The sequence below is a fragment of the Nicotiana tomentosiformis genome, chromosome 5 (genome assembly GCF_000390325.3).
Source record: "Nicotiana tomentosiformis chromosome 5, ASM39032v3, whole genome shotgun sequence".
Lineage (NCBI taxonomy): Eukaryota > Viridiplantae > Streptophyta > Magnoliopsida > Solanales > Solanaceae > Nicotiana > Nicotiana tomentosiformis.
The window spans coordinates 97,379,668-97,403,069 of NC_090816.1; positions in this window are offsets into that span (position 1 = coordinate 97,379,668).

Genomic DNA, 23,402 nt, shown 5'->3' on the forward strand with positions numbered 1-23,402 from the left:
TCGTAATACTGCGGATCCTGAGCTCGGACAAAGAACTTATTCATCTATTCTTCTTCCAGTATTGGCCTTACTTTTGCGGCTTCAGACCTTCACAGAGTAGCATACTTGCGGAATATTTCGGTTAGCTTCTTCTTAGAATTCTGAATGTAGAAAATGTATGGTGCGTTTTCTGTGTTAAACCTGAACCGATCCATGAAATCCGATGCCATGCTCACCCAGTTAACCCATTTCTTTGGGTTTTGACTGATGTACCAAGACAGGGCGTCTCTAGTGAGGCTCCTCATGAACAAATTGATGCAAATTCTTTCATCTTTGCCAACCCCTACGAGCTTGTCACAATATGTTCACAAATGTACCTTTGGATCACCTGTCCCGTCGAACATTTCAAACTTAGGAGGTTTGTAACACTCTGGTAGTTCTATGTCCGGCTGAATACCCAAATCTTCATAATTCAAACCTTCGACACCTTTACCCCTTCGACACTTTGGACTCAGCCAGTAAGTTTCTTGAGTTCCTCCGCCATGTTCTTGATGAGAAGGTCCTTCTTGGCAGACTCCGGTGTGTACAGGGTATGTTGTGGAGTGTGGGGTAAGGTTTCCACATATATGGGGTTGCTTTGATGAACTCTAGGAATTTGGGCGTAGTGGTGGTCGTTGGTTGAGGTTTGGGGATCGGGTGTAGGTTGTGGTGCATTTTGAGGTGTGTGGTAAGTGGTGGTTTGTGGATACTGGGTCGGATGATGATGATGTTGTGAAGGGGTTGGTAGTGGGCGGAGGGTTGGGGTTTTGAGGAGGTGTGGCATATTGATGAGGTGCGGGAAGATTCTGCGGGTGTTGGTTTTGTGTGTTCTAGGGAGGTGCTGGGTTTTTGGCATTTTGTTGATTGATGTCGGGGACATTTAGGGTGAGGGAAAGGTTTGCCAAGTTCTGGACCTGCTCAAGTTCCCCTTGTAACTCCAGTATTTTATGTTCTAACCGTAAGACCAAGACGTTCTGTGCCAGAGTACTCCGGCCATCTGAAGTTTCGACATTCTCTGCATATGTAGCATTGTCTTTTCTGATACTACTCATATCATCCATTTTAGATTTTTTTTTTTTGGGATCACTTGGAGGAGGAGGAGGTGGAGGACCTCTAAATCTGGTATAATATGCTGATGATGCCAGTATGCATGAACCAACCTTTGGGAATGGGAATAAACAAAATAAAAGAAAACAAAAAAGGTAAACAAGTCAGTAAGGATTATTAAGAGGATATTTGCAGTATTATAAATTCGTGTCCTAATTTTGGGGACCTCATTGTGCCCGAGGTAGGCCCTAAGAGACATATAGATTTGGAGAAAATTGATGCCAATAATTGTTTCATTTCATTAACATGATAAATGGACCAAATCTCTACTAAAACGACAATAATTATAAAGAGTTACTAATGGCATTTGCCTTGTTACAATCAAAGTCTAAAACGCATCTAGAAAGCAAATAAAATATTATTCCTAATCTATTTGGTCCTAGAGGGATCTTTTCCATGCTTGGCCTTCTTGGCTCCATCAATCAGGTTCCCCAGGTCGCGCATGTCCAACAACAGATAAGTCATTGATAGATGTCCTCCTTCATTGCCCTCTACATTCTTACAGTCTGAGATCCTTTTCTTCATCTTTCCCTCAAGCTCCATCAACCCCTACTCCAAATATTCCAACCTCTATATTGATTTAGTAGTGATTCCTTTCCACACGTTGATTGCTTCCATGTCCACTTTGTGATGTTCCAAATGCCTGGCTTCATATTCGAAAACCCTTTTGTGCAACATCCTGTATTTGACTTGTGCCTCAATAGCGTTCTAACAACCATACCTGTAGCAACAGATTGCAACCCTCGAAGAGCCCATACCCATTTAGGCAACGGTCTAAAGGCCGGTACATCTCCGCCAAGAGCATAGGGACAATGGTGTAAGTTTTCCCCTCAATTCCCTCCACTAAATTCCTAGAGACCATAGCTAGGCGAGTGTGGATCCTTTCTCCCTTCATCGGAAATATCATCATTCCCAGAAAGCAGACAATGAATACGAAAACCTGGCGGTGTGTCCAACTCAAAGAAGTAATGGCAAGTTCATCATGGTAAAGGCGATATGACTTGTTGTGCCCATAACGCTCATAAAAGAACTCAAATGGTATATAAGACTTTTTCAGACAGAGTAACTCATCATTTTTCTTGAATCCCATCATTTTCAAGAAACCTCGGGAAGTGCGGTTTTCCGATACCAACAAACCAGGGCTATCCCCATGGGTGTCCAACAAAGCCTCCTATTTCCTCTAAAAGAGGAGTCATTTCTATGCCGCCAAAATGAAAGACGACTCTCTTCTCATCCCAAAACATGGTGGCGGCCTCAATTAATGCATTATTTGGCTGAATGTCTAATAAAGAGGATAAATTCCCGAGGACTCTTTTGACATGAGTTTTGATACTTGGTGTGAGGCTTTTCCACTAATCTAGCAGCAAAGGTGGGATATTTTGAACCATGCCAAACGTGGGGATTCGTGCCTCATTTCTATAAAACAAATAAAGTTATCCCTTCCCCCCTACGAATTTGACTATTTACAAATTAATGATCGGCATACGAGCATGTTTTCTCCAAAAAATGCACATATCGTGATGGCATCCATTGGGATTACGGAAATGCCGGCGGACTTTGGACAAGGTTTGCCTTAGCGAGTTAGCACGCAGACAGCGTTCTAACCCATACTAGGTTTGGACATGATGCATGGATAGTTAATATTAGAGTGGGGTTTCTAGAAAAGTCTATACCGACACCCTCAAGCGGACAACTTGAGAGGTAAAGGCACGGAACCATCGACTGCACCGTTGATCGACTAGTTTTACCGCAAATAAGCCTTTCCAAATTTAAAGGGTGATTTAGGAAGAGTGCGGACACTCATCAAGCGCCGCTATGGTATTAATTGGGCACGAGTAGAATATAATGTGGAGCATGCTTTATGCAAAGATAAGCAACATGTTGTCAAATATTTTGCATGATGAAAACAGTAAATGCAGTATTAAAATGAAACGTAAAAGACATGAAAAGAAAGGAAAACAAGAAGATGTTAGTTTGTGCAAGAAGAATAAGGGAAATGGTGTAGCAATTTAGAAGGTGACTTGGAGCAAATAAATACGACTAAAAAAGGAACACGCGTGTTAGAGCCAATTTGAGCAAAAGAAGGGAAAATAAGGGAAGGGATTTGCATATTAATACAAATTGAAATAGAGGGAGAATAAGGGAAAGAGTGTGCATGCAACAATAAAAAGGGAAACATGAGCGGGATATTCATGTAGCAACAAAATAATAAAAGAACAAGGAAAGACTTTTATGAGAGAAGACTAATTCATATAAAACAAGTTTGCTATGGTATAAGCCTATATATCCCTAGCAGAGTCACTATGCTGTCGCGCCCCTTTTTCTCGCGAAATCGGGCCTCGACGTCGTGACAACTCTTTTAAAGGAGGTATTAAAAGAGGAGAGTCATCACCTAACGGTTTAAGGTGCGTTAGGGCACCTATTTGCGTATGACGTGGGTTTGACTAGTTTACATCACCAAAGATCAGGTAAGGGCTCGAAATTACCTCAAAGAGAAGGTATTAGGCACTCTTCGAGGTCCAAAACTGTGGGTCCCGACCGAACTTGAATTATATGAATTAGTCAGATAAACAAAGATAGATAAAACAAGAAGTTTGATTATCAAAGACTTTGAGTAAACACAAACACTTGATTCAAAGGTAGAATGGGGGGTCCTCAGTTTTTTAGCCTAAAGGATCACCCTGTGCAAGATAAATAATACTTCGTAACTCCCTCAAGATGGGGTGTTACTCGCATTATTAAGCGATCACATACTATCATCTCCTGCTACACGATTACTATCTTTAAGTTATTACCTAAAGCGCACTAGTTGATTCCAAATCATGCCTTATGCGTGTACTACTCGTCCCACGCATATGGTCTAAAATGCTATTGGACCTTTATTTTTGGGTGGTTCTAGACTTGACTTAGGCTGCTCAGAAATGTCAAAACTAGGCGACATACAAAAATACATTGGGCTTCAAGTACAATAGTCAAGGCTCAAGTTTGCCTCCACACTTAAGCAACAAATGCACGCAAGACAAATTGTATGTTAAGCAGTTCAGAATTAAGAACTTAAATCCCTATAGACATGATTTCTATGTGACAAGGAGTTAAGACATGCAAGTAGTTCCAGAAACCAAGCATTGCCCATAGACAGGATTGTACAGTTGTCGCATATTGATTGTTGAAATCGCAGATTTCCAGTTATTAACCTTGTAGATGTTGCATCTAAGTTATTTATGTAGTAAAGATAATGGAATCTATAGGGAGGAACCCATAATTACTCACGCTTTTGATAGTGGTTTAAGTGAACAATAAACAATGTTGAGAGGGGCATCATTAACTGTTATTAAGGCAAATTGTGGTATCATATAGGCATGATCTTTAACAATTGATGCTTGGAACATATTTTACTGTTATACTTAGTCCTATAGGCATGGTTTCTAGTGATCAGTGCGATACAGTAGCAAATGAAATGATCCAAATCCTATAAGCATGATTTCTAGTATATATGCTGCAACAGTGCAAATTGAAGGAAAGTTCAGCGATATTTATTTCCTATGGGCATGTTTTCTAATAACATGTAGCAACAAGGATAATTGAAGCCTTTGAGCTCATGCTTTACTAGTAGACAAGTAGTGTGAGTGTGTTCTTCTCCTTAGGGCATGATTTCTATAGTGTACATAGAGAGTGAACGACACATATAGCAAACACATTATTAAGTCCTATAGGCATGTTATCTACCCATCGCATGTAAATATTAAAATCTACCCCATTCCATTTTACTAACAACCCCAATTGTTTATACAAAGTTATTACATGTCTAGTAATGAATATGATTACAAATATTATACAAATAATGACAATAGGCTCATAATAGGCCCAAAAAGGGAACATCTAGCATTGCCTAAACCTTCAACAACTCTCACGTAGCATACCTAGGAACCATATTCATCGGCACAACCCAGAATCCATAGAGGAACTCAAGCCAAATCATACAACCATAGGTTGACCACATTATCTAGACATTAAACCACTTGAACCAAGCAGTTCACATATTTAGTAGACAACAGGAAGAAAGAATTGAGTGTCAAAGATAGCTCAATAGTAGAAGGAGTGGCTAAAAGACCCCAAATCCCAGTGTGTCAGAGTTCACAAGGGTCTCAAATGGACCCCGAGTAGTGCTCACACTAGGAGGTCAGTAGTAAGAGCCTTGGTAGCCTTGGCTTTCAGCCGGCCAAAAATGATAGGTTCAGAATAGCATGTGTAACAAATGAGAGAGAGAACAATGTTTTGAGGGGCAGAAGTTGAGGAAATACATTTATAGCTTGAAGTAGACATAGCAAAGTTGAGAACACAGAGCAACTAATCAAACATGTCACAAGACTTAGAAGCAGGTTCAACACTTAGCAAAACGACACATAGGCAATCACATATTGAAAGAGTTAAGGGAGAAACAAGTTTGCAGGATTAACAAAGATTATCATACACAGGTGCATAAGACTAAACAAGTTAAAGTAAGGTACTGACTTATAGGTTTGAAGCATAAAGGTCCTCATTACGCTAGGGATTCATTAGAATGTCATAAGGCAACCATGTTAACTTGTATCATGATGCAGAAAAATGTCAAACATGGTATGGCAACGCAAACCAAGGTGACTATTCTAAAAGTTTCAAATAGTCACTAAGGATATAGGACTTAGTAAAACAGGGATATGCTATGAGACACACTATCAGGGGAACAAATCATAATTGAAAGAAATGGTCTTAACATAGATTAGAACATATTACAAGTGCAAGACGGTCATTACAGAGATTCATAACAGAGTGGGAAAGTAAACTCATATCAAATAGAAAACGTAGGCATGCGAGTATTGACCAGTAGACTAATTAACTAAAGAAGGAACAAATCATTCAGATGAAGCACATTCAAATCTCAGAATTGACAACTTTTTAGGTAAAATTAAATACTAAACAGGCCCAAACAAATGTAAAGCTGACAAAGTCACACAGAGAAGCAACCTAGAACACATTGGCTAAGCAGACTTGAGGGGGTCCAAATTATTCAAATTAGACATAAGCATGTTTCGGAACCGACAACATGCTAAATAGACTTAAACAAATGTTAAGCTAATAGAGTTGCACGGAAACACATCAAGCCATGAATTTCAGAAGTGAAAATATATGTAAGTCACAGGCGCATAAAAAATGAAATCGCAAAAGTCAAGTGACTTACCAGTTAAACGGATAACAATAAAGAACAAAATTCCACAAGAACCCAGAATCTTAATGCGTCAAAGTTCCCAAGGGCTTCAAACGAACCCCGAGCAATGCTCGCACCAAGAAAAGATTGAATAATCAAATCTCAGTGGCCTTGGCTTCCAGCCGGCCAAGAACCCAGGTATAAAACAAGAGAACAATAAAGTGATAACTCCAATTTTTAGTGAAATTCTATCGATTTCGGTCCCTTTCAAAGGAAAATGGGAAGGGATTTATATAGTAGCAAAATTAAACACTTGAAAACAAGGAAAAACAATCAATCAATCATAGAAAAGTAAAGAATAGAATGCAAAATTGATTCAGAGTCCATTTTGGTGAGGTCAATCAAACCCTAATTGGAGTCGGATTTAGGGCAAATCGTTCACAAGCGTCAATCATGCCAGAATCACTGGAGATATACAATATACAAGAGAAATTTCTCTTTTTTAAGTGTATATAACCACAATCACAACCAAAACCAAGAACCAAACCAGATCTATCTTGCCATAAGTGAAGTGGTATCAAACGTTACCATAAAACGAGTAATGGTAACAAGAAAAGGCAAGTAAATTCACGTATGGACGCGTATAAGGAAGGAAAAAGTATAACTTTCCATGGTCGGCTAGGGTTTGGGTTTGGGAGTTGAAAGGCGTGCTGAGAGAGTTTAGGGGCGGCGATTTAGGAGGAATGTGATAGGGCTTGGGTCATGGGGATATACGGGGATGGGTTGGTTTATTATGGGTCGTTGACCATTGAAGATCAACGGCCAGGATTGAATAAGAAATGGGGCTGGTTAAATGCAACGGGTCGCGATCGGATTTTAAAGGGTTCGTTTGGTTGGGCTCCTGAAGAGTGAAGTGGAGTGGGCCAAAGTTTTGGGTATGATTTTGGTCCATTTGGTCCGAAATTTAGCTCAAAATTGGGCCAAATTTTAAATAAGATATTAAAGGGAAATAACTTAATAAAATGGTTAAACAAAAATATAAAAAATGCTACTTGTGCAACTTAATAATCTAAAACAATAGTATAAGATTATAAAAAATGTAAAAAAATATTTTGACCTTGAATAAAATGACAAATGCAATAAATTAAAAAATATAGGCTATTATTGCAAGATTGTGTAAATAGCCTACAAATACTAATATAATTATTTGAAATGAAGTAAAATATTTAAAACATATTCAAATAATAATCTTGATGATTAAGTCATCACAAAAAATAATTTAAAGAAATAATTGGTGAATATTCAGCTAAATTAAATGCAAGAAAATTAATTTTAAAACTATAAATATTATGAAAAAATTATAAAAATTCTCATATAGATCTTGTAAATTAAATAGTGATGCAGAATTATATTTTGAAAGTATACATGCTATTTGAAAAGTATGAGTGCAAAATTGGGTATCACCAGCTGCCCATCTTTACCCGAGAATGATGAAAAAGTTGTCGGGTAAAGAAAATGATGACCGATTTTGACCAAATGAGGTTATTTAAAAAATGAAGACCGAACGCTGGTTCCTGAGTTGCCTACATATCCCTGGTGTTATAAGAATCAGGTCATGTGTAGTTGTGGATCCAACGGTGAACTGAACCGATGGAGTTGTTTTAGGAATGGTCGTGTGTTTCGGAAAGGGTTCCTTTGGGTAGGACAATATTGGATGAATTTATGTGAAGTCATGAATGCGAATTTGAAACTTTATGGATGCAAATATTTGAACGGTCATAGAGTAAAAGGCAGGTAATTGCTGGTGGTCGTTTATGTTTGAAATAATTGCAGGATGTGAACGTTGTGAACGGAAATCGGAAAGAAGATTTCTCCCGTTAGGAGAACGGTTACTTCCTGAATTACCTACAAAACTTAAAACACGATGCATGAAAGTATATATGGATTATTGCGAGAATTTAAACATGATGCAAATTCCCTTTGGACCATGAGAGTTGTCTTTGGACGCTGAGGATGATGTCCTTAGACCATGATGTCTTGGGCCATGAATCAGGTGATAAGCAATTCGCAGGCCATGAAATGATGTCCTCGGTCTATAAGAATGGTGCCTCTAAACCATGACATCTTTGAATAATGATGTGCACTTTTGAAAGATCCTCAGGCCATAGAATGGTGTCTTCCGGCTTTGAGGATGATGCCTTCGGACTATGACGCCTTTGGACAAAATGGCGGTGTTCAGCCCATGGAATGTATAGACATGATGATTGGTCATATGCAAAGACAAGACAAAGATTAGTCTTGGGTAAGGTGAGGGCATTGCTTAGCCTTGAGTGAGTAGAGGATATTGCTAGGTTTTAGATGGCGTAACAGAGATATCATTTTTCTTGATGACAAGGCAATGCTTAGCCTTAGGCAATTGAGGAGGCCGTGCCTAGCCTCGTGTAAGAAAATGATACAATGCTTAGTTTTGGCGCAAAGAAAGGCAGTTCTTAGCCTTATGTAAATTAGGGAGGCAATGCTTATCCTTATGCGAGAAGAGGAGGCAGTGCTTAGTCTCGATGCAAAGAGAGGCAGTGCTTAGCCTTATGTTGTTAAGGAAGCAATGCTTAGCCTCATGCAAAATATGAGACAATGCTTAGTCTCGATGCAAAGAAAGGCAGTACTTGGTCTTATGCAATTTAGGGAGGCAATGATTAGCCTCATGCAAGAACATGAGACAACGCTTAGTCTCGATGCAAAGAGAAGTAGTGCTTAGCCTTATGTAGTTAAGGAGGAAATTCTTAGACTCATGCAAAATAAGAGACAATGCTTAGTCTCGATGCAAAGAGAAGCAGTGCTTGGCCTTATGTAATTAAGGAGGCAATGCTTAGCTTCATACAAAATAGCAGACAATGCTTAGTCTCGATGCAAAGAGAGGCAGTGCTTAACCTTATGCAGTTAAAGATGCAATGCTTAGCCTCATGCAAAATAGGAGGCAATGTTTAGTCTCAATGCAAAGAGATGAAGTGCTTAGCCTTATGAAATATAGGGAGGCAATGCTTAGCCTCATGCAAGAAGAGGAGACAATGCTTAGTCTCGATGCAAAGAGAGGTAGTGCATAGACTTATGTAGTAAAGGAGTCAATGCTTAGTCTCATGCAAAATGGGAGACAATTCTTAGTCTCGATGCAAAGAGAGGAAGTGCTTAGCCTTATGCAATTTAGGGAGGCAATGCTTAGCCTCATGAAAGAAGAGGAGACAGTGTTATATCTCATGCAAAGTAAGGCAATGCTTAGACTTATGAAATTAGGGAGGCAACGCTTAGCCTCATGCATGAAGAGGAGACAATGCTTAGTCTCGATGCAAAGAGAGGCAGTGCTTAGCCTTATGCATTTAAAGAGGCAATGCTTAGCCTCATGCAAAATATGAGACAATGGTTAGTCTCGATGCAAAGAGAGGAAGTGCTTAGCCTTATGCAATTTAGGGAGGCAATGCTTAGCCTCATGAAAGAAGAGGAGACAATGCTTTTTTATGCCAAGGCAATGCTTAGCCTTATGCAATTATGGAGGCAATGCTTAGCCTCATGCAAGAAGAGGGAACAGTGCTTAGTCTCGATTCAAAGAGAGCCAGTGCTTTGCCTTATGCAGTTAAGGAGGCAATGCTTAGCCTCATGCAAAATAGAATACAATTCTTAGTCTCGATGTAAAGAGAGGAAGTGCTTAGCCTTATGAAATTTAGGGAGACAATGCTTAGCCTCATGCAAGAAGAGGAGACAGTGTTTTTTCTCAGGCAAAGGAAGGCAATGATTAGACTTATGCAATTAGAGAGGCAGTGCTTAGCCTCATGCAAGAAGAGGAGAGAGTGCTTAGTCTCGATGTGAAGAGAGGCAGTGCTTAGCCTTATAAAGTTAAAGAGGCAATGCTTAGCCTCATGCAAAATAGGAGGCAATGCTTAGTCTCGATGCAAAGAGAGGAAGTGCTTAGCGTTATGCAATTTAGGGAGGCAATGCTTAGCCTCATGGAAGAAGGGGAGACAATTCTTTTTCTTATGCAAATGAAGGCAGTGCTTAGCCTTATGCAATTAGGGATGCAATGCTTAGCTTCATGCAAATAGGAGACACTGCTTAGTCTCGTGGGGGAAAATGCAATGCTTAACCTTATGCAATAAAACGATGAATGATAGTGAGAAAGTAAAGTATTTCTTAGCTGGAAATGTTTGCGTTTGGTAACTTGTCGTTATGAAAATAGTGATTTTTGTGAATATTCTTGTTATGTTCATTGTGCCTGTATCCAAAGAAAAATCGTGAGCTTTGCGGGGAAGGTTGGTTCGTGCTTTCACCTTCTTGCTTTGCTTTTGCTCTTGTTTCGAGATCCTGTTCGAATTGTCCCGGGTAGCATCTGGTTGTTTATAAAATAAAGTTTTCGAGACAAAATGCGTGCATTTCATGAATGTAGTTAATTAAAAACATAGTAGTATGCAATATCAAGTAAGTTTGATGAATCAATGATTGTGATACTTTTAGAGACATTGCGACCTCTTTGCATTAGAATTTTGAGAGTCTTCCTCAAAATTCTGCCCTAGCTCAATAAGTGATTCTTTGACCGTTCTGCATATGACGAAGTTGGCCGTACTTTCTTGAGAATTTTGAGGGTCCTCCTCAAAATTCTACCCCACTTTTTTTATCATGGAAAAATGAAGATTTTATTAAAACGTGACCGAACCCACAGGGCTGCCTACGCATCCCCTCTTAAACGGGAATAAGGTCAAGCGTAGTTCAGTTACATAAGAAGAAATGCAAACAATATAAGCATAGTATCTCTTGAATGCGTCTGAGTTGATGGGTTTTGGACAAATTTCTCCATCCATTTATGTAAGTATGAGCGCTGCTCCTATTAGTACTCTGTGAACCATATGGGGCCCTTGCCAATTGGTTAAAAAATTCCCTTTGGCTTCATCTTGATGCGGGAAGATCTAATTATCACCAGCTGCCCCGATGTCAACTGTCTAGGTCTGACCCTTTTGTTGAAAGCTCTAGACATTCTGTTCTTTTAAGGTAGACCATGGCATACCGCATTCATTCTTTTCCCGTCCATAAGTGCTAATTGTTCATAGCGACTTCATATCCATTATGCGTCACTAAGTTTAGCCTTTTGTATAATTCTTAAAGAAGGAATTTCGACTTCAGCGGGAATGACAACTTAAGTACCATAGACCAACAAATAAGGAGTTGCCCCGGTCTATGTGCGAATCATGGTACGATATCCAAGTACAGAAAATGGTAACCTCTCGTGCCATTGTTTGTGATTATTTACTATCTTCCTTAATATTCTCTTGATGTTCTTGTTTGCGGCTCCTCAACTTCATTCATTTGAGGCTTGTATGATGTGGAATTATTATGCTTGATCTTAAAGGTTTCACACATAGATTTCATTAAGTCACTGTTGAGGTTGGCGGCGTTATCGGTGATGCAGAATTTTGGCACCCGAAGCGGCAAACAATACGATCCCTAACAAAATCTGGGATGACTTTCTTGGTTACAGCTTTATAAGATGCAGCCACAACCCATTTTGTGAAGTAGTCTATGGCCACTAAAATGAACCTGTGCCCATTTGAAGCTGCGGGTTCGATCGGACCGATGGAATCCATTCCCAAGCGGCGAAAAGCCAAGGTGCACTTATTGCATTGGGTTCATTTGGTGGCACCCGTATCATATCTGCATGTATTTGGCACTAATGACACCTTTGAACATACCTGATGCAGTCCGTTTCCATAGTCATCCAATATCCTGCTCTTAATATCTTCTTGGCTAAAACAAAATCATTCATGTGTGATCCGCAAGTTCTGGCATGTATCTCTTCGAGCAGCTTGGAAGCTTTGTTGGCGTCAACAGATCATAATAATCCTAGGTCTAGAGTCCTTATGTACAGAATTCCCCCACTTTGGAAAAGATGGTTGGATAATCTTCGGAGTGTGCATTTTTGAGTAAGATTTGCATGCTCCGGGTACTCTCCTTTTGCTAGGTATTCTTTGATGTCATGAAACCACGGATTTCCATCAGTTTCTTATTCAACATGAGCACAATAAGCTGGCTGATTATGGATCCCAACTAGAACAGGATCGATGAAATTCTTGTATGGGTGTTGTATCATGTAAGATAGAGTGGCCAGCGCATATTCGAACTCATTCTGGATTCTCGGAACATGTTTGAGCTCTATTTTTGTGAACCGCTTCATCAACTCTTATACGTAGTACACATATGGAAATATTTTGGTATTCTTTGTAGCGCATTCTCCTTAAACCTGATGTACCAAAAGGTCTGAATCTCCAATTACCAGCAATTCCTCAACGTTCATGTCAATGGCCAACTTGAGCCCCAAGATGTAAGCCTCGTATTCTGTGATATTATTGGTACACAGAAATCTAAGTTTTGCGGATACTGGATAGTGTTAACCTGTTTCTGATACCAAAACTACTCCAATACCTACTCCTTTAAAGTTTGCAGCTCCATCGAAAAACATTCTCCAACCGTCATAGGTTTTGGTGATATCTTCTCCTACGTATGATACCTCTTCATTGGGAAAATACGTTTTCAGTGGTTCGTATTTTCCACCCATAGGATTCTCTACCAAGTGACCTGCCAATGCATGTCCTTTGACCGCTTTCTGAGTTACATAGATGATGTCGTACTCGTTCAGTAGTATCTGTCATTTTTCCAACTTTCCCGTAGGCATGGGTTTCTGGAAGATGTATTTTAATGGATCCATTGTTGATATGAGATATGTGGTGTAGGCACAGAAGTAGTGCCTCAACGTTTAAGCTATCCACGTCAAAGCGCAGCAGGTGCATCCCAACAAAGAATATCGTGCTTCGTAGGGTGTGAACTTCTTACTTAGATAGTATATGGATTGTTCCTTTCTTCCCGTCTTGTCATGTTGTCCCAAGACACAGCCGTAAGCCCCATCCAGTATAGATAAATAGAGTAACAGAGGTCTCCTAGGTTCTAGTAAGACCATAACAGGTGGTTTGGATAGATATTCCTTGATCTTGGCAAAGGCTTTCTGGCGTTCTTCAGTCCAACTTGTTGCATTGTGTTTCTTTAACATTTTTAAAATAGGTTCACAAATCAAAGTTGATTGTGCTATGAAATGGCTGATGTAATTTAGACGCCCCAAGAAACTCATCATATCTTTCTTGTTCTTTGGAGGTGGCAAATATTGGATAGCTTTGATCTTTGATGGGTCTAGATCAATTCCTCGGCGGCTGATGATGAACCCTAACAACTTCCACCATGGACTCCGAAGGCACATTTTGTGGGATTTAGTTTAAGGTTGTATCTTCGAAGCCGATCAAAGAATTTCCTCAAATCTGCTATATGATCTGTGCTTCTCTTGGATTGGATGATGACATCATCCACATACGCCTTTATCTCCTTGTGTATCATGTCATGAAAAATGGTTGTCATGGCCCTCATATAGGTGGCTCCAGCATTCTTTAGGCCGAACAACATCATTTTGTAGCAATACACTCCCCATGGTGTATTAAAGGCTGTGTTTTCGGCAACCTCTTCAACCATCTAGATCTGATTATATCCCGCGAAGCAATCCAAAAAGGATTGGAGTTCATGCTTGGCACAATTGTCAATCAGTATGTGTATACTGGGCAAAGGGAAATCATCTTTGGGACTTGCTCTGTTTAAATCCCGATAGTCAACACACACTCTGACTTTCCCATCTTTCTTTGGAACTGGCACAATGTTAGCCAACCCGGTCGGATATTCAACCACTTTGAGAACTTTGGCTTTGATTGGCTTGGTGACTTTCTCTTTTATTTTTCAGACTCATATTTGGCTTGAACTTTCTAAGCTTCTACTTTACAGACGGACACATAGGGTTGGTAGGTAGTTTATGAGCCACTATAGATGTGCTCAAACCAGTCATATCATCATAAGACCATGCAAAAATATCTTCATACTCTTTCAGGAAACAGATGTACTCTTCTTTCTCTGACGGTGATAGGTGAATGCTTACACGAATTTCCTTGACTGTTTCAGAATCTCCCAAATTAACTGTTTGGGTCACATCCATATTGGACTTAGGCTTGTTTTCAAATTTTCCATTTCTTTGACAATTTCCCCGGGTATTATACCCTCTTCCAGATCCTCTGAATAATTATCCTTATGTTGCGTTGTCTCATTACATGTCACAGTCGTAAGTTCATCGGGTTAGGTAATACTAATGTTGTAGAGAAAAATATAAAGAATAATAATAAATACTAAAATAACATTGCATTAGATAAATCATGAAAACGTCAAACAAGTACGGCTCGATGACTCGAGAAATTATTTCAAAACAAAATATGCTTAAAACAAAATACTGAAAATGTCTTAGATGCTCATAAAATTGCTTTCAAAATAAATGGTGCTAATTTCCAGGCTACCCAGGAACTCGATGGGCCCTTGATGGTGCAACATTCCAGTTCTTGAGAATATCTCCCTTCTCCATGGTCTGATTAATAAGGCCTTCCTCCTCCTCCTCCTCCTCAACTATCGCACCGTAATCAATGTCTTCATCATCTCCTTATGCCAGCTAGAACTTCATCTTCTTCAGACTCCCAAATCATGTCGGCTTGATGAAATGACTGGCTCAAATATGGTACTGGTTGCTCTAGAGGGTAATAAAGACCACGCTATGGTGGCGACCAATTCTGATACTCGCACTAGTTGTATTCATACCCAAGCACAAAAGTTGTGCAGTGACGCTTTAGCTGTATCAGTTTGGTGATCCCCTGGAGATTCTTCTTTAGACCCTTGCCAGGCTCATACCCTGTCCATGCCAATATGCCTGGTGTAGAGTAGAAGCCATAGCCCAACAACGTGTATCCAAGGTCGTCCCAACAATAGATTGTATGTGGCGAATATGTCTAACACTTGAAACTCAACATCAAACCAGGTCGGGCCCATCTGTAGACAGAGGTTGGTCTCCCCAATTGTGGCCCTTTGGGACCCATCAAATGCTTTTACGTTCATACTCCCTGCTCGTATCTCATGCAAACATTTACCCAACCTCTTCAAAGTGGTTAATGGACAGATGTTGAGACTTGAACCCCCATCTATCAAGACCCTAACAATGAATTTGTCCTCATATTGCACTGTGATGTGCGGTGCCCTATTATGACTCAATCCTTCTGGCGGCAGTCCGTCTTCGTTAAAAGTGATCTTATGTATTTCCAATACATATCCTACCATATTGGCCATCTCCTTAATGGTAATGATATTCTATTCATAGGCTTCATACAACACTTTCATCAAAATATTTATGTGCCTCAGAGTTCTGCAGTAGTGATAGAATGTAGCAGGGGTTTTGTTACGATGATCAACCACAAAATACTCTCTTGCTTGTACCTTTCTCCAAAGATCATCCAGGCTAGTTTCAATGATAGGCGTCTTAGAAGTGGATTCTTTACTTGTCCCTCCCAAATGTTCGGCGTATAAACCCTACCAGTTCTGATCATGCCTTGTGCTGCACCTATTTTCTCCATTTTTTCCTCTCCCTTCCTTCTTGCTTCTGCAGCATAGTCCCAGGGTATAACATTGGACTTATAGGACGGTGTAGGTGCTACCGTCACGGTGAAGGGTGTGGTCACTTCCACTTCGAACGAAGTTGGCATGGCTAGGGGCATTGTTACTTCGACCTCAAACGGAGTTGGTGTGTCTACTTCATCCTCAATTGGTGACTGAATCTATACCACGATGGGTGGGAGAGTGACTTGAGGTATTTTAGGACTTTCCCCTTCATGAATGAGTCCAATTAACCCTTCCAGATCCCATTATTCATAAGTTTTTATCACATTTACCCTCTCTCCCATGTGATCTGGGAGATGATTATTGCGGACATTAGGTGCAGCCTCTTTTGCTTGTATAATCTTGGTGTCAATCAATGCCTGGATCTTATCCTTAAAGGTGAGGCATTTATCAATAGTATGACCTTTTATGACCGAGTGGTAGGCACATGTCTTGTTTGGGTTAATCCATTGGGAGGAATTTTCCATAGCAACAATGGGAATGGGTGTGACATAACCGGTATCCTTCAGTCTCTCATACAATTAGTTAATGGGTTCAGCAACTGGGGTGTATTGTCTGGGTGGTCTGCGGTCAAAATTTGGTCTAGGTTTTTTGTAATTTTGGTGGGCTGGTATTGAGTGGTAGTATGCTGGCTGGGTGTTTTAAGTATGGTAAGTGGCGGTGGGTTGTTGGTATCTGGGAGGTGAAGGCTGATATGTGCGTGGGGTTGTTTGGTATGTGAGAGGAGACTTTGGACCTTGGGTCGCCATCACTTTCCCTACTTCCTTCTTTTTAGAAATACCGCCTGACTATAAGGCTTTGTTTGTAGCTTGGAGTGCTTCAAAATTTGTCACCATTCCGCTCTTAATTCCCTCTTCTATTCTTTCTCCCAATTTGATGATGTTAGAAAATTTATGGTTTTCAATAACAATCAGTCTCTCATAATACTGCGGATCCTTAGCTCGAATAAAAAACTTATTCATCTGTTCTTTTTCCAGTGTTAGCCTTACTTTTGCGGATTCATACCTTTACCGAGTAGCATACTCGCGGAAATTTTCCGTTGGCTTCTTCTTGAGATTCCGAATGTAGAAAACATCTGGTGCATTTTCTGTATTAAACCTTAACCGATCTATGAAATTTGATGCCATGCTTACCCAGTTAACCCATTTCTTCGGGTTTTGACTGATGTACCAAGACATGGCATGTCCAGTGAGTCTCCTCATGAACAACTTCATGCAGATTCTTGCATCTTTGCCAACACCTACGATCTTGTCACAATATGTTCTCAAATGTACCTTCGGATCACCTGTCCCGTCAAATATTTTGAACTTAAGAGGTTTGAAACCCTCTGGTAGTTCTACGTCCGGCTAAATACCCAAATCTTAATAATTCAAATCCTAGACGTCTTTACCCCCTTCGACACATTGGATTCAACCAGTAAGTTTCTTGAGTTCCTCCGACATGTTCTTGATGAACAGGTCCTTCTCGGCGGACTCCGGTGTGTACATGGTCTGTTGTGGAGTGTGGGGGTAAGGTTTCCATATATATTGGGTTCCTTTGATGAACTCCAGGAATTTGGGCGTAGTGATGGTCATTGGTTAAGGTTTGGGGATCGGGTGTAGGTTGTTGTGCATTTTGAAGAGTCTGGTAGGTGGTGGTTTGTGGATACTGGTTCGGCTGATGATGATGTTGTGGTGGGGTTGGTACTAGTGGAGGGTTGGGGTTTTTAAGAGTTGTGGCATATTGATGAGGGGCGGGAGGATTCTACGGGTGTTGGTTTTGTGTGTTATGGGGAGGTGCTGGGTTTTGGGCATTTTGTTGATTGATGTAGGGGACATTCAGGGTGAGGGAAAGGTTTTCCAAGTTCTGGACCTGTTCAATTTCCCCTTGTAACTCCAGTATTTTCTGTTCTAACCTTAAGACCAAGTCGTTCTGTGCCGGAGTACTCCGACCATCTGAAGTTTTGACATTCTTTGCATATGTAGCGTTGTCTTTTGTGATATCGCTCATATAATCCATTTTAGCCTTTCCTTTTTTTTGGGATCACTTGGAGGATGAGGAGGTGGAGGACCTCTAGATCTGGTATGATATGCTGATGATGCCAGTATGCACGAACCAACCTTTGGGAATGAGAAAAAACAAAGGAAAAGAAAACAAAAAAGGTAAACAAGTCAGTAAGGATTATTAAGAGGATATTTGCAGTATTATAAATTCGTGTCCTAATTTTGGCGACCTCATTGTACCCGAGGTAGGCCTAAGCAACATATAGATTTAGAGAAAATTGATGCCAATAATTACGTCATTTCAATAACGTGATAAATGGACCAAATCTCTACTAAAACGACAATAATTATAAAGAGTTACTAATGGAATTTGCCTTATTACAATCAAAGTCTAAAACGAGTCTAGAATGCAAATAGAACTTTATTCCTAACCTATTTGGTCCCAGAGGGACCTTCTTCATTCTTGGCCTTCTTGGCTCCATTAATCAGGTTCCCCAGGTTGCGCATGTCCAACAACAGATAAGCCCTCCTTCGTTTCCCTATGCATTCTTACAGTCTGAGATCCGTTTCTTCATCTTTCCCTCAAGCTCCATCAACCCCTGCTCCAAATATTCCAACCTCTCTGTTGATTTAGTAGCGATTCCTTTCCACTCATTGATTGCTTCCATGTCCACATTATGCTGTTCCAAATGCCTGGCTTTAGATTCGAAAACCCTATTGCGCAACATCCTGTATTTGACTTGTTCCTCAACAGCGTCGTCTATGACCCTAATCCTCAGATTAATCCCTGGCTTGACATCTCCCGCTATATCATCTACCAACCATGATGGTTAGAAGTACACATGGCTGGTGTGATACCGATCTGGGTCAATGGTATCTTTCTCCACAATGATCTTTTGATGCCACATATGATGTGCCTCGAACTTGAATGGAATGGTTTTCCCCTTGAAGTCTGCCTTGTACTAGACCATGTTGGAAACTCGAGGTATAACCTGCTTTCTCCCAGCTTGCCTCATAACCCTTAAATGAGCATAAAGATAGATTCCTATCAACCCGATTAGCACTAGATGAAGAGTCTCTCTTGACCTCATGATGAACTCGCTGCTAGAGAACCATTCGAACATCCAATGCACTTTTTCATCAGTCAAATTGATGAAGAAACGTACCTAGCTCACAATATTTCCCGGTTGCGAAAATCTGTTTGGGATAAAAGTTATTCTCTTTGGATGGTGATAGGCTATGTGGTCATTCCATGGTCGTCGCGGAAATTCTTGACGGAATTCACCTCTCTGAAAGTGTTCTAACAACCATACCTGCAGCAACAAATTGCAACCCTCGAAGAGCCCATACCCATTTCTGCAACGGTCTAAAGCCCGGTACATCTCCGCCAAGATCATAGGGACAATGGTGTAAGTTTTCCCCTCAATTCCTTCCACTAAAATCCTAGAGACCATAGCTAGGTGAGTGTGGATCCTTTTTCCCTTCATCAGAAATATCATCATTCCCAAAAAATAGACAATGAATACGAAAACCCGACGGTGTGTCCAACTCAAAGAAGTAATGGCATGTCCATCAGGGTAAATGCGATATGACTTATTGTGCCCATAACGCTCATAAAGGAACTCAAATGGTATATAAGACTTTTTCAGATATAGTAACTCATCATTTTTCTTAAAGCCCATCATTTTCAAGAAACCTCGGGAAGTACGATTTTCCGGTACCAACAAACCAGCGCTATCCCATGGGAGTCCAGCGAAGCCTCCTATTTCCTCTAAAAGAGGAGTCATTTCTATGTTGCCAAAATGGAAGATGACTCTCTTCTCGTCCCAAAACATGGAAGGGACCTCAATTAATGCATTGTTTGGCTGAATGTCTAATAAAGAGGGTAAATTACCGAGGACTCTTTTTACATGGATTTTGTCACTTGGTGAGATGTTTTTCCACCAATCAAGCAGCAAAGGTGGGATATTTTGAACCATGTCGAACCTGGGGACTTCGTGCCTCATTTCTGCAAAACAAATAAAGTTAGCCCTTTCCCCCTCCGGATTTGACTATTTACACATTAATGATTGACATACGGGCATGTTTTCTCCAAATAATGCACATATCATGATGGTATCCATTGGGATTACGGAAATCCCGGCGGACTTTGGACAAGGGTTGCCTTAGTAAGTTAGCATGCAGACAGTGTTCTAACCCATACTAGGTTTGGACATGATGCATGCACAGTTAATATTAGAGTGGGGTTTCTAGAAGCGTCTAGACCGATACCCTCAAGCGGACAACTTGAGAGGAAAAGGCACGGAACCTTCGATTGCACCGATGATCGACTAGTTTTATCGCAAATAAGCCTTTCCAAATTTAAAGGGTGATTTCGGAAGAGCGTGGACACTCATCAAGCGCCGCTATGGTATTAATTGGGCACGAGTAGAATATGATGTGTAGCATTCTTTATGCAAAGATAAGCAACACATTGTCAAATATTTTTCATGATGAAAATAGTATATGCAGTATTAAAATGAAACGTTAAAGACATGAAAAGAAAGGAAAACAAGAAGAAGTTAGTTCCTGCAATGTGGAAAACATAAAAAGTAAGCGAGGGAGTAAGGGTGGGGAGAAACATGGTGTTGCAATTTAGAAGGCAGCTTGGAGCAAATAAATACGACTAAAAAAGGAACACACATGTTAAAGCCAATTTGAGCAAAAAAAGGTAAAATAAGGGAAGGGATTTGCATATTAATACGAATTCAAATAGAGGGAGAATAAGGGAAAGGGTGTGCATGTAGCAATAAAAAAGGAAACAGGAGCAGGATATTCATGTAGCAACAAAATAATAAAAGAATAAGGAAACACTTTTATCATAGAAGACTAATTCATATAAACCAAGTTTGCAATGGTAAGAGCCTATATATCCCCAACAGAGTTGCCATGCTGTCGCTCCCCTTTTTCTCGCGAAATCGGGCCTCGACGTCATGACAACTCTATTAAAGGAGGTATTAAAAGAGGAGAGTCTCCACCTAACGGTTTAAGGTGTGTTAGGGCTCCTATTTGCATATGACACGAGTTTGACTAGTTTACATCACAAATGATCGGGTAAGGGCTCAAAATTACCTCGAAGAGAAGGTGTTAGGCACTCTTCGAGGTCCACAACTGTGGATCCCAACCGAACTTGAATTATATGAATTAGTCAGATAAACAAAGATAGAGAAAACAAGAAGTTTGGGAAGTTTGATTATCAAAGACTTTTTGTAAATACAAACACTTGATTCAAAGGTAGAAAGGGGGGTCCTAAGTTTTTTAGCCTAAAGGATAACCCCGTACAACATAAATAATACTTTGTAATTCCCTCAAGATAGGGTGTTACTCACATTATTCAGCGGGCACCGACTATCATCTCCTGCTACCCGATTACTATATTTAAGTTATTACCTAAATCATACTAGTTGAGGCACGCAGTTTACATCGCATTTCTGGATTGCTATACAACTTGAGTTAGGCACAAAGGCTGAGTTGAGTACCACATTTCACCCTTAGAGGGATGGACAGTCCAAGCCCACCTTTCAGATATTAGAGGATATGCTTAGTGCCTCTGTTATGGATTTCAAGGGTTCCTGTGATCAGTTTTTCCCGCTCACAAAGTTTGCCTATAACAACAGCTACTAATCGAGTATTTATATGGCTTCTTATGAGGTCCTATATGGGAGATTATGTCGTTCTCTAGTTGTTTGGTTTGATCCGGGAGAGGCTAGATTGTTGGGCACAGATTTGGTTCGAGATGCCTTGGAGAAAGTCAAGTTGATTAAAAATCGGCTTTGCACAACACAATTGTAATGACTTGGTTGGAGGTTTTGATTATTTTAGCCTCGATCCTCTAATATATGCTTCCTCTGTGTTATATTGTGGTTATGTGACTTGTTGAGGTGTTTGGGTTTGGTTCCAAGTGAGTTTAGGAGTGAAATAGGACACCTAGTCCCTAAGTTAGAGGTTTTAGTTATAAGAGTTGACTGTAGTTAGACTTGTGTAAATATGACTACAGAATGAGGTTTTGATGGTTCGAAAAGCTTTGTATGGTGATTTTGTTCTTAGGATCATGTCTGAATGTTGATTTGGATGTCCATAGGTCGTTTCGGCATGAATTGATGAAAGTTGAAAAATGGAAGATTTTGGAAGTTTAACCGGCAGTTGACTTTATTGATATCGGGGTCGGATCCTGATTCTAAAAGTTAGAATAGGTCCGTAATGTCACTTATGACTTGTGTGAAAAAATTGAAGTCATTCAGAGTTGTTTTCGTAGGAATCAACATTAGTTCTAGAATTCAGGAGTTCATAAGTTTCTTAGGCTTGAATCGATGCGTGATTCGTGATTCTAGTATTGTTTGATGCTTCAAGAGTGTTCGTATGATGTTTTAGGACTTGTTGGTATGTTTGTTTGAGGTCCCGGGAGCCTCGGGTGAAATTCGGACCATGTTCGGCGGCATCTCGGAACATTTAGGAATTTCTGAAGTTGTAGTTTTTCTCAGGTCTGGTTTCCTTCTATGTGATCACGAGGTTAGGTACGAGATCCCGTTCACAGATAGAGGGACGCAATCGCGGAAGTGATGAAGATTGTGCTTCGCGAACGCATAAAGTGGATCGCGTTCACGTACAAGGAACTTGAGGCAGCAGGGCCACGCGAAGTTGTTCTTCGCGATCGCATGGGCATGTCCGTGATCGCGTAGGTTTGTGCATCAGTGATCCGCGATCGCATGGGCATGTCCGTGATCGCGTAGGTTTGTGCATCAGTGATCCGCGTTCTCATGGAGTCAACCGCGTTCGCAAAGACATTTTTGGTGGAAACTTTATTTTGTTCTTCGCGATCGCGAAGAGTAGTCACTGGGCAACATTGTTAAAATACCAAAAATGAGGGCTTTAACCCATTTTTCATATTTTGAGCTAGAGGATTCGGATTTGGGCGATTATTAAAGGGATATTCAAGGAGTTGATTGGGGTAAGTGTTTCTAACTCGGTTTTGGTTAATTTACATGAATCTATTGATAATTTCATCATTTAATTAGTGTTTTGGAGTTGGAAATTTGGGGAAAATGTGTGAAACGTTTTAGGCCAAAAATTAAGGATTTGAAAGGCGATTTGAGGTCAAATTTGAGTCATTCTTGCATGGTTGGACTTGTCATCGAATGAGTTTTCGAATTTTGTAATTTCGGTCGGATTTTGAGGAGCTGGCGCGAGCCTGGGTTGAATTTTTATGTTGGCTTTTTAATTCTTTGCAAAGATCGTAATTTCATTGTTTGAACGAGTTTTCTATAGTTATATTTATAGTATGAAATTGTTTTGTCTAGATTCGAGCCGTTCAGAGTTGGATAATTGAGGAAAAGGCCTTCTAGTGGATTGATTTAGCGTGATTTGAGGTAAGTGACATGCATAACCTTGTATGGGGGAATTACCCCTTAGGATCGGTGTTGTTTGTGATAATTCTGATGTGTAAAAGCCTTGTACGCAAGGTGACGAGTGTGTACACAAGCTAAATGTAGAAATTACTGGTTTTTAGCTATGTA